Source organism: Hypanus sabinus, chromosome 7 (assembly GCF_030144855.1).
Source record: "Hypanus sabinus isolate sHypSab1 chromosome 7, sHypSab1.hap1, whole genome shotgun sequence".
Taxonomy (NCBI): Eukaryota; Metazoa; Chordata; class Chondrichthyes; order Myliobatiformes; family Dasyatidae; genus Hypanus; species Hypanus sabinus.
Window position 1 is genome coordinate 152,817,376 of NC_082712.1, and position 20,929 is coordinate 152,838,304.

Sequence of the window (20,929 nt, forward strand, 5' to 3'; positions counted from 1 at the left end):
TTACACTTTTGTGCTGTATTATCCAAAAACTTTGGATTATTACAGGTTGAAACCTGGGTTTAATAGTTTTGGATGCTATGAATGCCATTTTGTGATCCGAATGTCATCTGTCAGAGATGAGATAAGCACCTGTGCTATCCTTGTCATCTGCCCTTGTTGCATTCACTCATATCCAACTTCTCATCTTTTTTACTTCTCTAACATTTATGTCACAATTTGAGTTGGCTGCTGTAAATGTTAAACCTGTAATGTTTTGCTTGAAATTCTATTGTCTACCACTAGTTTTTCTTCACTGTACAATAGACTGGAAGCTGAAAATCAGTCATAAAACATGTTCAACATTTCTGCAGCATGCAGTGTGGAACTGTGATATGGTGTTTGAGCACACAGAGACAACTGTGTGTGCACCATTGATACCAATCAGCAGACAACAAATTTCTAACGTTGTTGGTAGAATACTGACATGCGCATGTGTGCTGAAGTTGTTATGGGCCTTGAATCAATAAGTAGCCCATTTCTGGCAAAAGAAGGCTTGATGTGAGTTAAAAGGACAATTCCTTCAAGAGCCAATTCTGGGGAGTCAACCAATTGAAGATGATCAATGATTCTTTGCCAATTCGCTAGATGTGTTCAGATATTTCAATGAGAACTGACTTTCCTTCAGGGTATAAGATGAAGTCAAGGAAAAAGATAGGCTCTGGCTATTCTGATGTTTCCTTCAGATATTCACTTTCTGATTATTGGCTTCCTCTTTAGTCTTCAGTATCACTCCTTAGTTCAGCTTTTCTTCATGATATTCAATACTTGAAACTGAAGTCATCTTTCTGAAATCCCAGAGGTTATTGCTGTGTGCCAGTGCCTCCTGGATGGCCCATGGAACTGCTTGTGGTTACTATGGGTAAATAATATAAAGAAATGGGATACATAAAGTTATACACACAACTTCTTGTGTATGGCGACTGACAGAAAATAATCTACTTCGCAGCCAATGCACCTTTGGGATGTGAGAGGCTACTGGAGTGTGGTCAAAGGGAGAACATGTACTCTATGCTGGCAGACACCAGGGGGTACTGACAGACGACTGAACCCAGGAATAGAGGAATGACAGAATCACATGTGAGACAGACACAAGAGCTGATTCATTGGTATTCCAATAGAACATCGGTTGCTCGACTGAGCAACACCATGAGACGAATCTTTCTCGAAACACAAAGGGCTCTGTGATAGGTCTATAGAAAGGAGTAAAGAGTCGATGTTCTGAGCCGAGAACCTTCATCAGGACTGACTTCATTCTTTCCTTACTCCCAGCATTCTCCATTAAAAGTACAGACCAACTTAGAAGTTATGACATAGTATTTCCATTGATGTGTGCAACTAATAAATAGGTTTTGGGTTTTGAGGCCTAACACAGACAAAAGTGTATAGCATAGATGGGAATCTTGGTTGGCGTGGACCTATTGGAAGGCCATTTTCTCTGATCTATGATTCTCTAGCAGGACAAGAAGCCCTGACTTCAAAGAGCAGACAATGACAATGATGCACTGCGCCCCATTCAATTAACAATTGAATTCTGTGCATGTTACTGCAGCTATGAATAAAGCATTTTTGTTGTGATATGCAATGCTTATCACAGAAATAACATGTGATATTTGTAATGATTGTTGGAGATGAAGGTATTTAATGCTCATTAAATAAAAGGCATAGCACCTTGTGTGGAGAAGAATGTAAACTTGGGTTTTTAAGCTCATTAAAATATATCAATTAAAATAACTATTCAAATCTGTCTACTGATTCATGGGTTTTTTGGGAAGTAGTATATAACAAAATCTTTTTGGTGTTAACTTTGCTGCTGTAGTTCTCAAATGTTTCATGATTAAAAATGTACAAAATTTGAATTGACCACCCATCGTAAATTTTATTGATTTTCATTTTGAATGGTGAACGATCCCAATTTCCTATAATAATAAATAGGATCAATTTAAAACATTTTAAAATATTATGCCTTTTGCACAGTCAGACAGGTTAAATCTTCTGATGTATGTCCCTTTCAAGAAGTAGATTATTCTAGATTTCAGCCATCACTACATGCTTTGAAGACTGTAGATCTTGATTTCTGAATACAGAACTATAACTATGACTGGAAAAGAACAGGAATGTGAGTCTCAGAAGCTCTTGAGACCAGCAGTTTGATGCTTTTTTTTCAAAGAGTAATGTTGAGTGTGTTATCTATCTTATTAATAATGTCTTTGGTAATAGGCACTTCAAAAAAAGAGGAAAAATTACTTAAAATTTGGTAAATCTTACTGATGTAAATTAAGGCATGAGTTTTGGATAGGAATGCTTACACACTGAAATAATGCACATTGAACTTGTGAGACTGCATACATCAGCATTTATTGTAATAGCAGTTTATGTATGAGAAACATAACTGGTTCCTAAAACTGTTAAATATCTCATTACGTTGTTACGTTCTGATACCTGACTTATTGGAGAATAAAAGCCAAATAACTTGCAATGTCTGGTGTATTACATGTTAAATAACTTCAGCCATATTGTATGAAAATAAGAGATAAGCTGTTTATATGCAGTGTAAAATTACAACAAGAAATCAACAATGTTCAAAGGCAACATGGTCAAATAATTTATGGATTATTTCAAATTTAGTAAACCATACATGCTAGCAGAAAGGAAGTAATATGATCACCATGTGCAGACTCATTTTGATGTGGCCCTACTGTAACACTATTCTAAATTACATTTAATTGGCACTGTCATTCAGCAAGGATTGATATCTCTCAGATGACAGCCAATAAATAGAACATAAAATTAGCAGCAGATTCAGAATATTTATGGTGTGTATTTAATTAAACACAGAAGGAGGCCCTTCATGCTCCTGAGTCCATGCTATCTCTCAGCAAAGCACTCCCATTCCACTTCCATCTGAAGTCTTGTAACTCATTCCTTTTCACAAGCCCATCATAATCTTTTGCTATTTTACCTGTGCTAAGTTATCAGTTAACTTATCAATATGTCTTTGGACCAGAGCCCCAAATGTGAAAGCTACAAGGTCAAAGGTAGAGCATGTAGACTCTACACTGACAATGCTCAGTGACAATTGCTCTCTAATCCTCTTACCTAACATGCAAGGCATATGGTTAAAAAGATGCAATGAAAAATCTGAGTAATTCCAGTAATTGGCTCAAAAATGCATTGTATGCAAAATCATTCCTGCTCTGCAGAACTAGCCATGAAAAAAATTGCATTCTGGATATTGAGTAGGACAAACATGCAGCAATTTCTAGACAAAAATATTTTTAAATTTCAGAGTCCATGTGGACTTCTGGAGTGACTGGATGGCATCAACGGGCAGCTGTGAATGTTGCTGAAGAAAGATGTTGCAATTAAATGAAAGTGTGCTGAATATAGTCACTGGGAAAAGAATCCTTTTGAGAATCATTAAGACCAAAGATCCTGCACAGATCTTTCAAATTATTTTGTCACTGATTCTCAGGTTCCCATCCAACTATTAGGGTCTTGTTTTGCTTTTTAAAGGGATAGGGACTGAGTGATTTTCCCCTATGCAAATAACATTATGCACCTTTGATTCTAACAGCAGTATGTGGCGCCCTCAATTGTAAAGTGAATTCAGATTGACATCATCAAGACTGACATCATTAATCAAGATTAATGAAGATTGCAAATTAAATATATAGGTCAGTCAGGAAATGAAAACAGATGCTTAATATCCACTGAGAGTATATCTTTTCTGTTCTTAATATCTCAGTAATATTGCAAATATAGTCTTTGATTCAGCAATCTTTGTTTATTAAAATAATTAATTGCCAGTCATATGTAAAAGTATGTAAATGGCATACATCATCACAACATCATGTCATACGAGGGGTGATTGATAAGTTCGTGGCCTAAGGTAGAAAGAGTCAATTTTAGAAAACATACCACATTTATTTTTCAACATAGTCCCCTCCTACATTTACACAATTAGTCCAGCAGCCGTGGAGCATATGGATCTTGGACCTCCAGAAAGTGTCCCCGGCAGGGCTGGTTGATAAGTTTGTGGCCTAAGGTGGAAGCAGATGTGTTATAAAATAAATGGACTGCACAAGGAAGAGAAAAGGATAAAAAGTCAAACTGCAGTTTTGAAAAGATCTTTAATCTGCATGTTGTTGATGAAAAATCTAATAATGATGTAAGTGACACAAGTTTGAGTAGCCTTGAGATTTATAATGTGGAAGCTAACAATAGACAAGCAATATTGCTTACGGCAGATTAATTACAATGAATTTGGACACTGGCTCAGCTGTTTCAGTCATTCCACAAAGTAAGTTTGAATAGAATTTCAAATATACTGAACTGAAGACTGCAAATATCTAAGAATTTATACTAGAGTACAGATAATTATTGTGGGAATAAGATTCACAACAGTGAAATGCAAGAACCAATGAGCCACAATGGGCTTATATGTGGTAAAAAAAAACAGGAGTTCAGGAGTGCCAGCATTGTGGGGTCATGTGTGGCTAAGACAACTGCAACTTGATTGAAGATCCACCCACCATTTGCATCCACTGCCAACAGAGTAAACTGTAACCAAATTAAGAAGGAACTGGATGACGCCACAGCAGTGTTCAAGAATGGCACTGGAAAACTTTAATATAACAAAGGCAAAATAGTGTTAAAAGAAAAGGCCACAACTAAGTTTTACAATGCCTATCTGGTTCCTTATACCAACAGTAATTAAGTAGCCAGTGGGCTAGATCACATGGAAGCTGAAGGAATTCTTTCCAAGGTTGAGAGGAGCCCATGAACTATGCCAGTGGTCCCAGTAGCAAAGAAGGATGGGTCTCTCAGGATCTGTGATGATTTTACTATCATCATCAACCCAGTATTGAAAGTTGATCAGTACTCTCTGCCCAGGATAGAGGAAACCCTTCAGTAAAGTGGACAGCTGAGGCCTAACTACAGATGGAGATGGAAGAAGAGTCCAAAGTGTTTCTCACCATAAGCATTGACAAAGGGCTCAATCACTATAACAGGCGTATTTCTGGAGAACTAGCTGCACCTCCAGTCTGGCAGGAAACTATGGAGCAAGGCTCTTAACTGGATGACATCATTATTACTGGTAAGGATGGCAAGGAACAACTCCAAAATCTCAATGCAGTGTTCAAAAGATTATAAGACTATGGGCTCAGATCTTAATGCAACATGCATGAATTCTTTAAACCAAGCTTCACCTACTGTCATGGTCCGGTCCGTGAAATCCGCATTCCAGTTCACGGTCCAGCCCGTGGACTCCATACTCCGGTTCTTCTGGCTGTCCGTTGTTTCATTTGGGCTGAATCAGGCACCTGATTCTCATATTGGGGCTCAAATATAAGTGGCCCTGGGTTTGAGTGTGTTTGCTGGTTTGTCTTGTTGGTATTCTGTCCTTGTCTCTGTGGGGTAAGTCAGGCTGTTCTTATTGTTGCCCTATGGTGGGATCTGTCCTTGCCTCTGTTTGGTAAGTCAGGCTGTCTTTGCTGTTACCCTGAGGCTGGACTGTTCCCTTCCTTCCTTCTGAAGCCTGGCATGAAGCCTTGCCAGCTGCCCGCGCCTGAAGCCTTGCTGGCTACCCATGCCTGCATCCTCAATAGACAATAGGTGCAGGAGTAGGCCATTTGGCCCTTCAAGCTAGTACTGCCATTCACTGTGATCATGGCTGATCATCCACAGTCAGTACCCTGTTGCTGCCTTCTCCCCATATCCCTTGACTCTGTTATCTTTAAGAGCTCTATCTAACTCTTTCTTGAAAGTATCCAGAGAATTGACCTCCACTGCCTTCTGAGGTAATATTCCATAGATCCACAACTCTCTGGGTGAAAAAGTTTTTCCTGAACTCTGTTCTAAATGGCTTACCCCATATTCTTTAACTGTGGCCTTTGGTTCTAGACTCCCCAAATATTGGGAAAGTGTTTCCTGCCTCTAGTGGGTCCAATCTTTTAACAATCTTATATGTTTCAATCAGATCCCCTCTCATCCCTCTAAATCCGAGTGTATACAAGTCCAGTTGCTCCAATCTTTCAACATATGACAGTCCTGTCATCCTGGGAATTAACCTCGTGAACCTACGCTGCACTCCCTCAATAGCAAGAATATCCTTCCTCAAAATTGGAGACTAAAACTGAGAACAATACTCCAGGTGGGGTCTCACTAGGGCTCTGTACAACTGCAGAAGGACCTCTTTGCTCCCATACTCAACTTCCCTTATATGAGGGCAAACATGCTATTAGCTTTCTTCTCTACCTGCTGTACCTGCATGCTTGATTTCAGTGACTGATGTACAAGAACATCTAGATCTTGTTGTACTTCCCCTTTTCCTAACTTTACACCATTCAGATAGAAATCTGCCTTCCTATTCTTGCCACCAAAGTGGATAACCTCACATTTATCCACATTAAACTGCATCTGCCATGCATCTGCCCACTCACCCAAGCTGTCTAAGTCACCCTGCAATCTCTTAACATCCTCTTCATATTTCACATTGCCACCCAACTTTGTGTCATCTGCAAATTTGCTAATGTTACTTTTAATCTCCTCATCTAAATCATTAAGGTATATTGTAAATAGCTGTGGTCCCAGCACTGAGCCTTGCAGTATCCCACGAGTCGCTGTCTGCCATTCTGAAAGGGATTTGTTAATCCCTACTCTTTGTTTCCTGTCTGTCAACCAATTTTCTATCCATGTTAGTACCCTACCTCCAATACCAGGTGCTCTAATTTTGCCCACTAATCTGCTATGTTGGACCTTATCAAAGGCTTTCTGAAAGTCCAGGTACACTACATCCACTGGCTCTCCCTTGTCCATTTTCATAGTTACATCCTCAAAAAATTCCAGAAGATTAGTCAAGCATGATTTCCCCTTCATAAATCCATGCTGACTCGGACCGATCCTGTTACCGCTATCCAAATGTGCTGCTCTTTCATCTTTTATAATTGACTCCAGCATCTTCCCCACCACTGATGTCAGGCTAAATGGTCAATAATTCTCTATTTTCTCTCTCCCTCCTTTCTTAAAAAGTGGGATAACATTAGCTGCCCTCCAATCCTCAGGAACTGATCCTGAATCTACAGAACCTCGCCCGTATCACCATCAAGTTCAGCCGACGGAGTGAAGCTGGAGCCTTGCCACACCAACAGAAGGAACCATCTATTGTTGAGCTTGGAACAGTCTCTTTGTGTCCCTGTGTTTAGTGTCTGTGTATGAGTCCCGGCCCTATGTCCTGTTCCCAAGCAGGAGTCCGGTCTCTGTGCTCAGTGTTCCTGTGCTCCAATCCAAGGCTCAGAGTTCCTGTGCTCCAGTCCAAGGCTCGGTGTTCCTGTGCTCCAGTCCAAGGCTCAGTTCCTGTGCTCCAGTCCAAGGCTCGGAGTTCCTGTGCTCCAATCCAAGGCTCAGAGTTCCTGTGCTCCAGTCCAAGGCTCAGTTCCTGTGCTCCAGTCCAAGGCTCAGAGTTCCTGTGCTCCAATCCAAGGCTCAGAGTTCCTGTGCTCCAGTCCAGGGCTCAGAGTTCCTGTGCTCCAGTCCAGGGCTCAGAGTTCCTGTGCTCCAGTCCAGGGCTCAGAGTTCCTGTGCTCCAATCCAAGGCTCAGTGTTCCTGTGCTCCAATCCAAGGCTCAGTGTTCCTGTGCTCCAATCCAAGGCTCAGAGTTCCTGTGCTCCAGTCCAAGGCTCAGAGTTCCTGTGCTCCAGTCCAAGGCTCAGAGTTCCTGTGCTCCAATCCAAGGCTCAGAGTTCCTGTGCTCCAGTCCAAGGCTCAGTGTTCCTGTGCTCCAGTCCAAGGCTCAGAGTTCCTGTGCTCCAATCCAAGGCTCAGAGTTCCTGTGCTCCAATCCAAGGCTCAGTGTTCCTGGTCTCCAGTCCAAGGCTCAGAGTTCCTGTGCTCCAATCCAAGGCTCAGTGTTCCTGTGCTCCAATCCAAGGCTCAGTGTTCCTGTGCTCCAGTCCAAGGCTCAGTGTTCCTGTGCTCCAGTCCAAGGCTCAGAGTTCCTGTGCTCCAGTCCAAGGCTCAGAGTTCCTGTGCTCCAGTCCAAGGCTCAGAGTTCCTGTGCTCCAGTCCAAGGCTCAGTGTTCCTGTGCTCCAGTCCAAGGCTCAGAGTTCCTGTGCTCCAGTCCAAGGCTCAGAGTTCCTGTGCTCCAGTCCAAGGCTCAGAGTTCCTGTGCTCCAGTCCAAGGCTCAGAGTTCCTGTGCTCCAGTCCAAGGCTCAGAGTTCCTGTGCTCCAGTCCAAGGCTCAGAGTTCCTGTGCTCCAGTCCAAGGCTCAGAGTTCCTGTGCTCCAGTCCAAGGCTCAGAGTTCCTGTGCTCCAGTCCAAGGCTCCTAGGAGGTTACAGTCCATATCCAAGTCCAAGTTGTAGCCTAGGCCCTGAGTCCTGGTCTCATCCAGGGCTAGTGTCCATGTCCAGCTATGCCTCTCCCCTCTTCTGCTTTGCTCTCCCTCAACTTAGGCTCTGTGTTCCTGCTCTCCCTCGATCAAGACCACGTCTGAGCTTCATGTCCTCGTCCAGCCCTGGAGTCCCGCGTCCTGCCCCCCACATCCAGTCCTGTTGCCTTGCCACGTCCTGTCATCACCTGGATCTGGAGTCCAAGCCTGAGTCAAGATCCAGGTTCCGGGTCCCTGTCCAGTCTCTGGCTCAGAGCCCTTGCCCAGGTTCCTAGTTCCTCGTCCAGGTTCCACTTTCCTACTCTAGTCCTAGCCCAGGCCCTGTCTCCTAGTCTTGTTGAAGGCCTGTGTCTTATCCAGCATCATTTCTCCCCTGCTTCCCTTGCTTTCTTGGTACACCTAGTCCTCTCCCTATTACCTCAGTGTCTGTGTCTTGCATTTGGGTCCATTCCCCATTGCCCACCTTATGACACCTACTGTGGTCACACCATTGATGCACAAGTTTAACACAAAAGTGCTGAGAAAATTCAAGCAGAGATGGATGCCCTGAGATCACAGGACACATCGCTATTATGATCCTTTTTAGGAATTGTTAATTAATATGACAGATCCCTGCTGCACTCCACCCCTTGAGATCATTACCAGAGATCGACATGTAGTTGCAATGGACAAAGCAGTGTGAGATGATGTTCAAAAAGGTAAAGGAAATGGTGAATTCAGACACTACTGCCACTATGGTCCACATTGTACAGTGAAGCTTGCCTGTACTGACAACTAACAAGCCACATTGGCTTGTTATGTCATGCCTTGTTCCTGATAGGTGCAGTCATGTCACATGTATGTATGATGGAAGTGAATGCCCCATAGCCTTTACGGCATGTTCTTATACCACTGCTATGAAAAATTATGCCCAGATTGACAGTACTTGTATGGGAGAGAGTTTACCCTTAATACTTGTCATCAACCACATTACAAATGTCAATCATAAATAGATGTAACTGTTAACATTCACCATGAGTATTCTGACCTTCAGATCTTTCTGGAAATGAGTTCAACAGGATAAGTGAAGGCAAGATTTTATTGGTTATAGCTTTGTTACAGATATTGTATGGATGAATTGTGATGCAGAGCAATACTTGCTGCAAGTACAATTTGTGTACTCTGAAGCGATAGAGGGGGGAGGATACAAATATCCTGTAGCGGTAATGGAAATATAAATAGTACAGTTTGTACATTGGCTGCACCCTTACAGCTGGATTTCATTACGAATTTGACATGGTGACTACAATGGTGGTGAGGTAAAGCAGGGTGGCATTCATGAGCAAAAGAAAATAATAAAAATACAATAAATATCATGAGGAAACCATCTTTCATATACAAACCCCATTTCCAGAAAAGTTGGGATATTTTCCAAAATGCAATAAAAACAAAAGTCTGTGATACGCTAATTCACGTGAACCCTTATTTAACTGACAAAAGTGCAAAGAAAAGATTTTCAATAGTTTTACTGACCAACTTAATTGTATTTTGTAAATATACACAAATTTAGAATTTGATGGCTGCAACACACTCAACAAAAGTTGGGACAGAGTTAAAATAAGATTGAAAAGTGCAAAGAATATTCAAGTAACACTGGTTTGCAAGACTCCACATTAAGCAGGCTAATTGGTAACAGCTAAGGTACCATGACTGGGTATAAAAGTAGCGTCCATCAAAGGCTCAGTCTTTGCAAGCAAGGATGGGTCGTGGCTCACCTCTTTGTGCCAAAACTCATGAGAGAATTGTTAGTCAGTTCAAAAGGAACATTTCCCAACGCGATTGCAGAGAATTTAGGTCTTTCAACATCTACAGCACATAATATTGTGAAAAGATTCAGAGACATCTCAGTGCGTAAAGGGCAAGGTCGGAAACCACAGTTGAATACGCATGATCTTCGAGCCCTCAGGAGGCACTACCTAAGAAACCGTCTTGCTACTGTGACAATTATAGCCACCAGGGCTCGGGAGTACTTCAGAAAACCATTGTCACTTAACACAGTCCGCGCTGCATCCAGAAATGTAACCTGAAACTATATTATGCAAGGAGGAAGCTAAACATCAAACTCTATGCAGAAACGTCGGTGAGTTCTCTGGGCCCAAGCTCATCTCAGATGGACCGAAAGACTGTGGAACCGTGTGCTGTGGTCAGATGAGTCCACATTTCAGCTAGTTTTCAGGAAAAACGGGCGTCACGTTCAACATGCCAAAGATGAAAAGGACCATCCTGATTGTTATCAGCGAAAGATGCAAAAGCCAGCATGTGTGAAGGTATGGGGGTGCATCAGTGCCCACGGCATGGGTGAGTTGCATGTATGTGAAAGTACCATTGACTCTGAGACGTATATTAGGATTTTAGAGAGACATATCTTGCCTTCAAGGCGACGACTCTTCCCAGGACGTCCATGCTTATTTCAGCAGGACAATGCCAGACCACATTCTGCTCGGGCTACAACAGCGTGGCTTTGTAGACACAGAGTGTGTGTGCTTGACTGGCCTGCTGCCAGTCTAGATATATCTCCTGTTGAAAATTGTATGGTTCATCATGAAGAGGAGAATCAGACAACGGAGACCACAGGCTGTTGAGCAGCTGAAGTCTCATATCAAGCAAGAATGGACAAAATTTCCAATTGCAAACCTACTACAATTAGTATCCTCAGTTCCAAAATGATTAAAAAGTGTTATTAAAAGGAAAGGTGATGTAACACAATGGTAAACATGCCTCTGTCCCAACTTTTGTTGAGTGTGTTGCAGCCATCAAATTCTAAATTTGTTATTATTTACAAAATACAATTAAGTTGGTCAGTAAAACTATTGAAAATCTTTTCTTTGTACTTTTGTCAGTTAAATAAATGTTCACGTGTATTAACATATCACAGATTTTTGTTTTTATTGCATTTTGGAAAATATCCCAACTTTTCTGGAAATGGGGTTTGTAAATTAACACCTTTTTTCAGTTTTTCAAGGGTCAAGATGAAAGATACTGTCTAGTTATCTCTTTGGTGAGAGTTCGATGGTGTAAATTGGGATTTCTCTTTGTGATCCAGTGTGGCAGAACTCTGGTGATCTAGATATGCTTGACTACACTACTGCATTCTCATTTACCACAATATTTACCACAGACATGGAGTCATAGCACACTACTGCACAGAAACAGATTCTTTGGCCCACTTAGTCTGTGTTGGACTATTAATCTCCCTCGTCCCATTGACCTGCACCCAGACCTTAGACCTCGCATACCCCTCTGATTCAGATATCTACCTAAATTTCTCTTACACATTGAAATCAACTCTGCTTCCACACCTTGTGAATGAAGAAGCTCCCCCTGATGTTCCCCTTAACATTTCACCTTTCACCCTTAACCAATGCCCTCTAGTCATTGTCTCACCTAACCTCAGTGGAAAAAAACCTGCTTACAGTTACTCTATTTATACCCCTCTTAATTTTATATACCTCTATCACATCTACCCTTAATCTACTATGTTCTAAGGAATAAAGTCCTAACCTATTCAATCTTCCCCTATAACTCTGGTCTTCAAGTCCCAGCAACATTCTTGTAAGTTTTCTCTGCACTCTTTCAATCTTATTTACAGGTGAGCAAAACTGAGTATAATGCTGTCAATTGGGCCTCACCAACATTTTATACAATACATCCCAACTCCTGTACTCAAACCATTGATTTGTGGATGAGCGTATACCTACAAAAACTCACTGTATATTCCCAAACCAAAAGCTGTAGATGAACTAAGAGGTTTGAAATCTGCTGAGAGCTGGATCTGTGGTATTTAAGTCTGGTGACCTAGGTCTGTACAAGAAAACCATGCATGAACTGTGGAGGGCTACTTCAAGAACAAAGAAACAATTCCCACTGAAAAGGGAGGTGACATCGGTCGCATGTCAACTCTGGCAGGGTTGCAGGCCATTACTTCCTACAAAGCAAAGCCAAATATTATGAAAGGAAGCGATGCCTCACTACCAGCACTACCGATGCCTTTTATTTTCACTTTGAGCTATGGGGATCCCTGCAGCATCGGGTGACCCTGTGACCTCTGTCTTGGAAGCCGATGTCTCAGGCGATGTTTCAAGAAGGTGAACCCTTGCAGTGTGGCAGAGCCCAAAGGTGTACCTGTTAAGGCTCTGAAAACCTGTGCTAACCAAATGGCCGGGATATTCAAGGACATCTTCAATCTCTCATTGCTACGGTCAGAAGTTGCCACCTGCTTCCATAGGGCAACTATTATACCAGTTCCTAAGAAGAGCAGAGTGAGCTGCCTTAATGATTATCATCCAGTAGCACTCACATCTATGGTGATGTAATGCTTTGAAAGGTTGGTCATGGCTAGAATCAACTCCTGCATCAGCAAAGACCTGGCTTCACTGCAATTTGCCTTTCGCCACAATAGGTCTACATGCAATGCCCTGGTTAAGATTTTTACTGCTATGCTGTAGGTATTTCATTTTAGCCTTTCTGTAAGAGCAGTCCGCTCTACTTTTAGCATGTTTGAGTCTGTTTTAAAGATAAGGAGCTATGTTGTTCAATTTAGGAAAACGTGTATCAGCCAGTCAGGATGGTGGAATTGGGAGAAGGTTCTGCAGAACGCTGGGTGGAGAGGATTTTGTGATGGACACTGGTGTGGGTTGAGATCTTTTTAGCGTGAGCTGGGAGAAGACTGAAGGGAAGATGGCAGAGGATGCAGTCTCTGTTGCTTCAAGGAGGAAGGGCCAATACTCCTGCAGGGGAGAATATTTGTTTAAAACATTCAGAAGGTAGTGTGTGCTTTCACATAGACTGTGAGTCCAGCATGTAAGATAAAGACAACTTCAAGATGAGCTCCAACTTCTGTGCACATCTAAACTGGGTTAACTGTAATGGGTACTTTTGTATTTTTTCTTTTCCCTTTCCTACTAACTGTTCAATAAAACTGAAATTTGTAAATATATTTCTTTATAATTGTATGCAGAGTATAACCTGTTATTTTTTTGCTGATGGCTAATTGCATGGGGGCAGGATTTACACAGTATTTGAATAGATTAGAGTTTGGATGGTCAAGACATCCTTGACTTCCTGGTTTTGCTGTTTAGCCCACTGCTCTACTCTCTCTACACCCATGACTGTGTGGCTAGGTGCAGCTCAAGTACCAACTATAAATTCTCAGATGGGCCGACTGTTGTTGGCAGAATTTCAGATGATAATGAAAGGGCATACAGGAGTGAGATGTACCAATCTATTGGGTGGTGTTGCAGCGACATCTTTGCACTTAATGTTAGCAGGCCCAGAAAGCTGATTGTTCACTTCAGAATGAGTAAGATGAGGGAACACAAACCAATTCTCATGGAAGGATAGGAAGTGGAAAGAGTGAGTCAAAATCTCCGAGGATCTAACCTGGATGGAACATATTGATGCGGTTATAAAGAAAGCAAGACAATGGCCATGTTGTATTTGGAATTTGAGTAGATTTAGTATCTCAACTAAAATAATCAAACATTTCTAAAGTGTCCTGTGGAGAACACTCTGACTAGCTCTGTCACCGTCTGGTATTTGAGGCCCACTACACAAGATCGAGGTAAGTTGCAGAAACTTGTAAACTTTGTCAGCTCCATCGCGGCTACCAGCCCCCATAGTATCCAAGACATCTTCAAGGAGCAGTACCTTTGGAAAGCAGTGTCCATCGTTAAGGACACCCACCACCGAGGACTTGATCTCTTCTCATTGTTACCATTGAGAAGGAGGTACAGAAGCCTGAAGGCACATTCAGTGATTCAGAAACAGCTTCTTCCTCTCTGCAATCTAATTTCTAAATGGACATTGAACCCATGAACTCTACCTTCCTACTTTTTAATTGCTGTTTTTTTTCAACTACTTATTTTAATTTAACTATTTAATAAACATATAAATACTGCAATTCTGTTTTTCTCTATATTTATCAAGTAATTCATTGTACTGCTGCTCTAAAGTTAATGAGTTTCACAACATATACCAGCGATATTAAAACTGATTCTGATTTATGAAGGCCAATGTGCCAGAATCTTTCTTTACAACCCTATTCATCTGTGACGCCACTTTCAATGAATTAGACACCTTCATTCCCAGTTTGAATGAATTCCTCAGTGCTGTACTGTTTAAAGTTCAAAAATTCAAAGTACTTTTATTATCGGAGTACATACATGTCACCACATACAATCCTGAGATTCTTTCACCTGTGGGCATACTTAGGAAATCTATAGAACCATATCTGTAAACAGGATCAATGGACAACAACCTGTGCAAATGCAAATAAAAATAAATAACAATAAAATAACAAGCATGAAGTAACAAGATAAAGAGTCCTTAAAATGAGACCATCGGTTGTGGGAACACCAGAAAGAGAATGCCCTTTTATTCAAGAGCCTGATGTTTGAGGGGTAGTAGCTGTTGTTGAACCCAACTGGGCAAGTCCTGAGGCACTTGTTCCTTCTACCTGATGGCAGCAGCAAGAAAAGAGCATGTCCTGGGTGGTAAGGATCTTTGATGTTAGATGCTGCTTTTCTACAGCGATGTTTCATGTAGATGTGCCCAATAGTTGAGAGGGTTTTTCCTTTGATGTACTGAGCTGAATCCATGATGTTTTGTAGTATCTTTTGCTCAAAGATGTTGGCGTTCTCATAGCAGGGTATAATGAAGCCAGTCAGCACACTTTCCACCACACATCTGTAGAAGTTTGCCAAGGTTTTGATGGCATGCCAAATTTCCACAGACTCCTCCAGAAATAGAGGGACTGTTCAGCTTTCTTTGCATTCATATTTATATGATAACAAGTCTTCTGAGATAGTAACACCAAGAAAATCAATGTTACTGACTCTTTCCAACTCTGATCCTCCAATGAGTACTAGCTTATGGACCTCTGGCTTCCCTCTCCTGAAGTCTACAAATAGTTCCTTAGTCTTATTGTCATTGAGTGAGAGGCTGCTGTTATTACACCACTCAGCCAAATTTTCCATCTCCCTCCTGTATGCTAATTCATGACCATCTCAGTTACAACCCACCACAGTGGTGTCAGCAAACTTGTATGTAGTGTTGGAGCTGCAATTAGCCACACAGTCATAGGTGTAAACTGAGTAGAGCAGGAGCTAAGCACACATCCCTGTGCTGGTGCTCCTGTGCTGATGGAGATTGTGGGGCGGGTGTTTTTGCCAATCCAAACTGACAGGCATTTGTAAGTGAGGAAATCCAGAATCCAATTTCACAATGGGTACAGGATTGAGGCCTGGTTTTAGAGCTTACTGCAAACAGGAGAAAATCTACAAAAGCTGGAAATCCAAGAAACACACACAAAATGCTGGAAGAACTCAGCAGGTACTGATGAAGGGTCTCGGCCCAAAACGTCGACCGTACTCTTTTCCATTGATGCTGCCTGGCCTGCTGAGTTCCTCCAGCATTTTGTGTGTGTTGTTTAGAGCTTACTGATTAGTTCTGAGGAAATTATAGTAATTAAATACTGAGCTGTAATCTATGAAGAGCTTCCCAATGTATGCACCTTTGCTGGTTAGACACAACTTAATATGCACAAAGCCACGCTGACTATCCCTAATCAGTCTGTGTCTATCCAAATACTTATATTTACTTTTTCTTCTTTTCTCGTTATTACTTTAAATACATTGTTAAAAAAAAAACACAAATTATGTTCCAGGGCTATGTGAAGAGCCAATGAGATGGCATCTGCTGTAAACCTATTGCTTTAGTAGGCAAATTGGAGTTGATCCAAGTGCCACTCAAGCAGGAGCTGATATGCTTCAACACCAGCCTCTCAAAATACTTTGTCACTGTGAATGTACTTGCCACAGGGCCATAGTCATTGAGGCAGGTTACCACGCTCTTCTTGAGCACACCATGTAAGTCCGACCCTGGTTGGTCCTCCCAAAGTGAAGCAGCTCACACCTATCTGCATCAAATTCCATCTGCCATGCTTCAGCTCATTTTCCAGCTGGTCCACATCCCACCGCAAGTTTTGACAGTCTTCCTCGCTGTCCACTATACCTCCCCCCTTCTCCCATATTGTTGTCCCTCGAAATTTTCTGATCCAGTTCAGCACATTATCATCCACATTGTTGACAAAGCTGACAAACAACAACAGACCCAGCACTGATTCCTGTTGCACAGCTCTAGTCACAGGCCTCCAGTCAGAAAGACTACCATCTACTACCATTCTCTGGCTTTTTCCACAAAGCCAAAGTCTAATACAATTTACTACCTTATTGTGAATTTGAACCTTTTGACCAACATCCCATATGGGGCATTGTCAAAGGCCTTGCTAATGTCCATGTAAACAGCATCCAACACCTTGCCATCACCAACTCTCCTGGTAACTTCCTCAAAAACCTCTGTAAGGTTGGTTAGACACAAAGCCACATTGACTATCCTTAATCAGTCCATGTCTATCCAAATACTTACATCTACTGTTTTTTTTCCCATTATTGCTTTAAATAGCTTGTTAAAAAAAGCACAAATTATGGCCACAGCTGGAATCTGCACAATATCACTGTTGATTAGTTACTTACCCCCCCCCCCCCCACCCCAATGCAGAATACATTAACTTTTTTGGTTGTTAGTATTAGACAATAGGGATATATTCCTTTCTTGCAATTCTGTTGAAAGCATGATGTATCTTGATTTTTTTTTTCAGAAGCATCAAACACCTTTGACGATATTTCTACTTACTCTGCATCCTCAGAGAAAAGCCTCCATGGAAAGTAATGGCCTCCCAAAGAAAACATATCTATTTTATTTCACCCTTTTTAGATGAGATTGCTTATTGTAAATTTAGCAATGCTTGTGCTGTGTGACCTGATTGTTTAGAGTTGAAACCCATCCAATTCTATGTTAAAATGATCCATCTGCATTCCTGATGCACTATATTGAGGGTGTCTGTAAACACAGTACGTTCTTGGTAAGATTCCACCTGCACTGTGCACCCTCTACCAGTTTAATGTGAGTGTTGAGAACAAAAAAAATAAATTCCAGAGAATCAAATGTCCAATGTGCAAAGGGACTTGGGAGTCCTCATGCAGGATCTCCTAAAGGTTAATTTTCAGGTTGAACCAGTGGTGAGGACAGCAAATTCAATGTTAGCATTTTTTTTTTGAAAGGATTAGAATATAAAACCAAGGATGTAATGTAGAGGCTTTATAGACACTGGTAAGGCCTTACTCAGAGTATTGTGAGCAGTTTTGGGCCTCTTATCTAAGAAAGGATGTGTTGGCATTGGAAAAGGTTCGGAAGAGTTTCACGAAATTAATCTGGGAATTATAGGAGGACTGATGGATGATTCTGGGCTTGTACTCACCTGAATTCAGAGGAATGCGGGAAGATCTGTTTGAAACCTATTGAATATTGAATAGCCGAGATAGAGTGGATGTGGAGAGGATGTTTCCTATGGTGGGAGAATCTAGGACTAAAGGACATGGCCTCAGAATAGAAAGATATTCATTTAGAATGGATTTAAATAGGAACTTCTTTAGCCAGGGAGCGGAGAACCTGTAGATTTTATTGCCTCTGGCAGTTGTGAGGCAAGGTCATTGGGTATATTTAAGGCAGAAGTTGATAGATTCTTTGAGGGAAGTAGACCAACCATGATGAAATGGCGGAGCAGACTCAACGGGCCAAATGCCCTTCTGCTGCTCCTGTATCTTATGGTCATATGGTTTAAAAGTGTGCCTGGTAATGAGTTAATTACCTCCTTGCTGACAATCATGAATTTACAGTACAGTGCAGACAGAAGAGATAGCAGATCCTGGAATCTGAAGCAACATCCAATCTGCTGGAGGAACAAAACAGGTCAAACAGCGTCTGTGGGAAGAAAGGAAATGTTGACAATTGCTTTCCTCCCACAAATGCTGCTTGACACATTGATTGTTTGCTACGGTACATTGCAAATTTGGAGTAGATTTGGAATATATGCTTAACAGGAAAATGAATCGGCATTCTTATTGTGTTTCATGAGCGTCTCCGGAAAGAAAGAAGTAAGCACAAACAGAAAAGAGAACAAATAAACGGAGAATGCAGAAAATTATGGAGAAAGAGTTACGTTGTACTAGAAGATCACCTGGTGTCCAACAACAAATTGCTTACAACATCTGGAGAAAGAAATAAATTGTTATTCTGAAAGAAGATAACATGGCATAGTTTTACTGCATAGAGCAGAAAAGCTATTTTACCAGATCAATCTTGGTTAAATTTTGATATTTCTGATTTTCAGGAAATTAATGGCAGACTTTAGCCTTATATATGCACTTCTATTCTCTCTTTAGTCTTATATTTACTGGAAATTAGATTGAACCTACCAGTATTTATTACTTTTGGAATGCCTTCTGTCAGAGGTGGATATAAGTAACTTAGACTGTTGCTACAGGGAATGTGGCTACAGTCTGGCTCGTGTGTCCCAGATGTAAACAGTTATGTCACGTTCTGATGCATTGTGACATCTATTTCCCTGAAGTAATGTAACATATTTTATGAAATGATACACCTGAGTATTTAGACACCCTGAGCTTTAATGGGGTTGATGATTATGGTGCCTGTAGCTTCAATGTCTGCTGCTATTGGAACTTAGATGTTTCTCAGGGTTATAGAGTTCTACAGCACTGAAAGAGGCCATTTGGCCCATCTGGCCCATGCCTAATCCCTTCGACCTGCACCCAGACTCTAGTTCTCCATACTCCTCCCTGAAGATATAATGTGAGAAATGGAAACAAACAGCTTCCTTGAATGGTCAGACTGAAAACAATAAGATAAACTAAAATTAAGCACTTTACGAATATTTTCATATGATGTGTTTTCCCTGATTACTGAACCACACAAATGTTAAACATTTTTTTCAAATTGTCAGTTTACTGATTTACATTTTCTTGGGTAACAAATTAAATCCAGTTATTGGAATTATTGAAGGGAATTCATTTATTATTGCATTATTGAGAAATAATTGCAATAGCTGGCTGTCATGGTCCGAATCGGTTCCCCTTTAAATTTAGTTAGGTTGCGATCCGGACCATTGATGCCTTGTTCCCTTTTAATTCCGTTTCACGCGTCCCTTGAGCTTGGCGATCAAGGTAATCTGCACTCGACCCAAACCGGCAGTTTATAAGCCCCTGGCTTTAGCAGTTCGGGGCGAGAGTGATAAGAAGCCTTCGCAGGTCGCCACCGCCACGACAAGCCAGAGTGATCCAGCCCACATCGGAGTACCAGCAATTCGCCTTCCGTCGCCAGAGTGGGTCCGGGCAAGGTCAATCTACCAGGGGTGAGTGGAAGGCAGAGTCCTGACTTGACGTTCATGCCCCTTGTCCATGTCTACCCTTTGAAGAAATCCCAGCTCGGTGCCTGAGTGGAAGGTGGTCCTGACTCGATGTTCCTACCCCTTGTCCGTGTTTACCCCTCGAAGAGTCCCGGCTCAATGCCTGATCTGAAGGAGGAGTCCTAGTTCAAGATTCCTTGTCCTGTGTTTTGGTGTCCACGTTTCTGGCTGCAGCGATCCATGGTATCCAAGTGTCTGGCGGCGGTAAATCGAGGTTCCAGGGTCCAAGTCCAAGGTCCGCGGCTGTCCATGTTCCCCTTGTCCAAGTCCAAGGTCCACGGCTGTCCATGTTCCCCTTGTCCAAGTCCAAGGTCCACGGCTGTCCATGTTCCCCTTGTCCAAGTCCAAGGTCCGCGGCTGTCCGTGTTCCCCCTGTCCAAGTCCAAGGTCCGCGGCTGTCCATGTTCCCCTTGTCCAAGTCCAAGGTCCACGGCTGTCCATGTTCCCCTTGTCCAAGTCCAAGGTCCGCGGCTGTCCATGTTCCCACTATCCAAGTCCAAGGTCCACGGCTGTCCATGTTCCCCCTGTCCAAGTCCAAGGTCCGCGGCTGTCCATGTTCCCCTTGTCCAAGTCCAAGGTCCACGGCTGTCCATGTTCCCCTTGTCCAAGTCCAAGGTCCGCGGCTGTCCATGTTCCCACTATCCAAGTCCAAGGTCCACGGCTGTCCATGTTCCCCCTGTCCAAGTCCAAGGTCCACGGCTGTCCATGTTCCCACTGTCCAAGTCCAAGGTCCACAGCTGTCCATGTTCCCACTGTCCAAGTCCAAGGTCCGCGGCTGTCCATGTTCCCCTTGTCCAAGTCCAAGGTCCGCGGCTGTCCATGTTCCCCTTGTCCAAGTCCAAGGTCCGCGGCTGTCCATGTTCCCACTGTCCAAGTCCAAGGTCCACGCCTGTCCATGTTCCCCCTGTCCGAGACCAAGGTCCGTGGCTGTCCATGTTCCCACTGTCCAAGTCCAAGGTCCATGGCTGTCCATGTTCCCCTTGTCCAAGTCCAAGGTCCGCGGCTGTCCATGTTCCCCCTGTCCAAGTCCAAGGTCCGCGGCTGTCCATGTTCCCCCTGTCCAAGTCCAAGGTCCGTGGCTGTCCATGTTCCCCTTGTCCAAGTCCAAGGTCCGCGGCTGTCCATGTTCCCCTTGTCCAA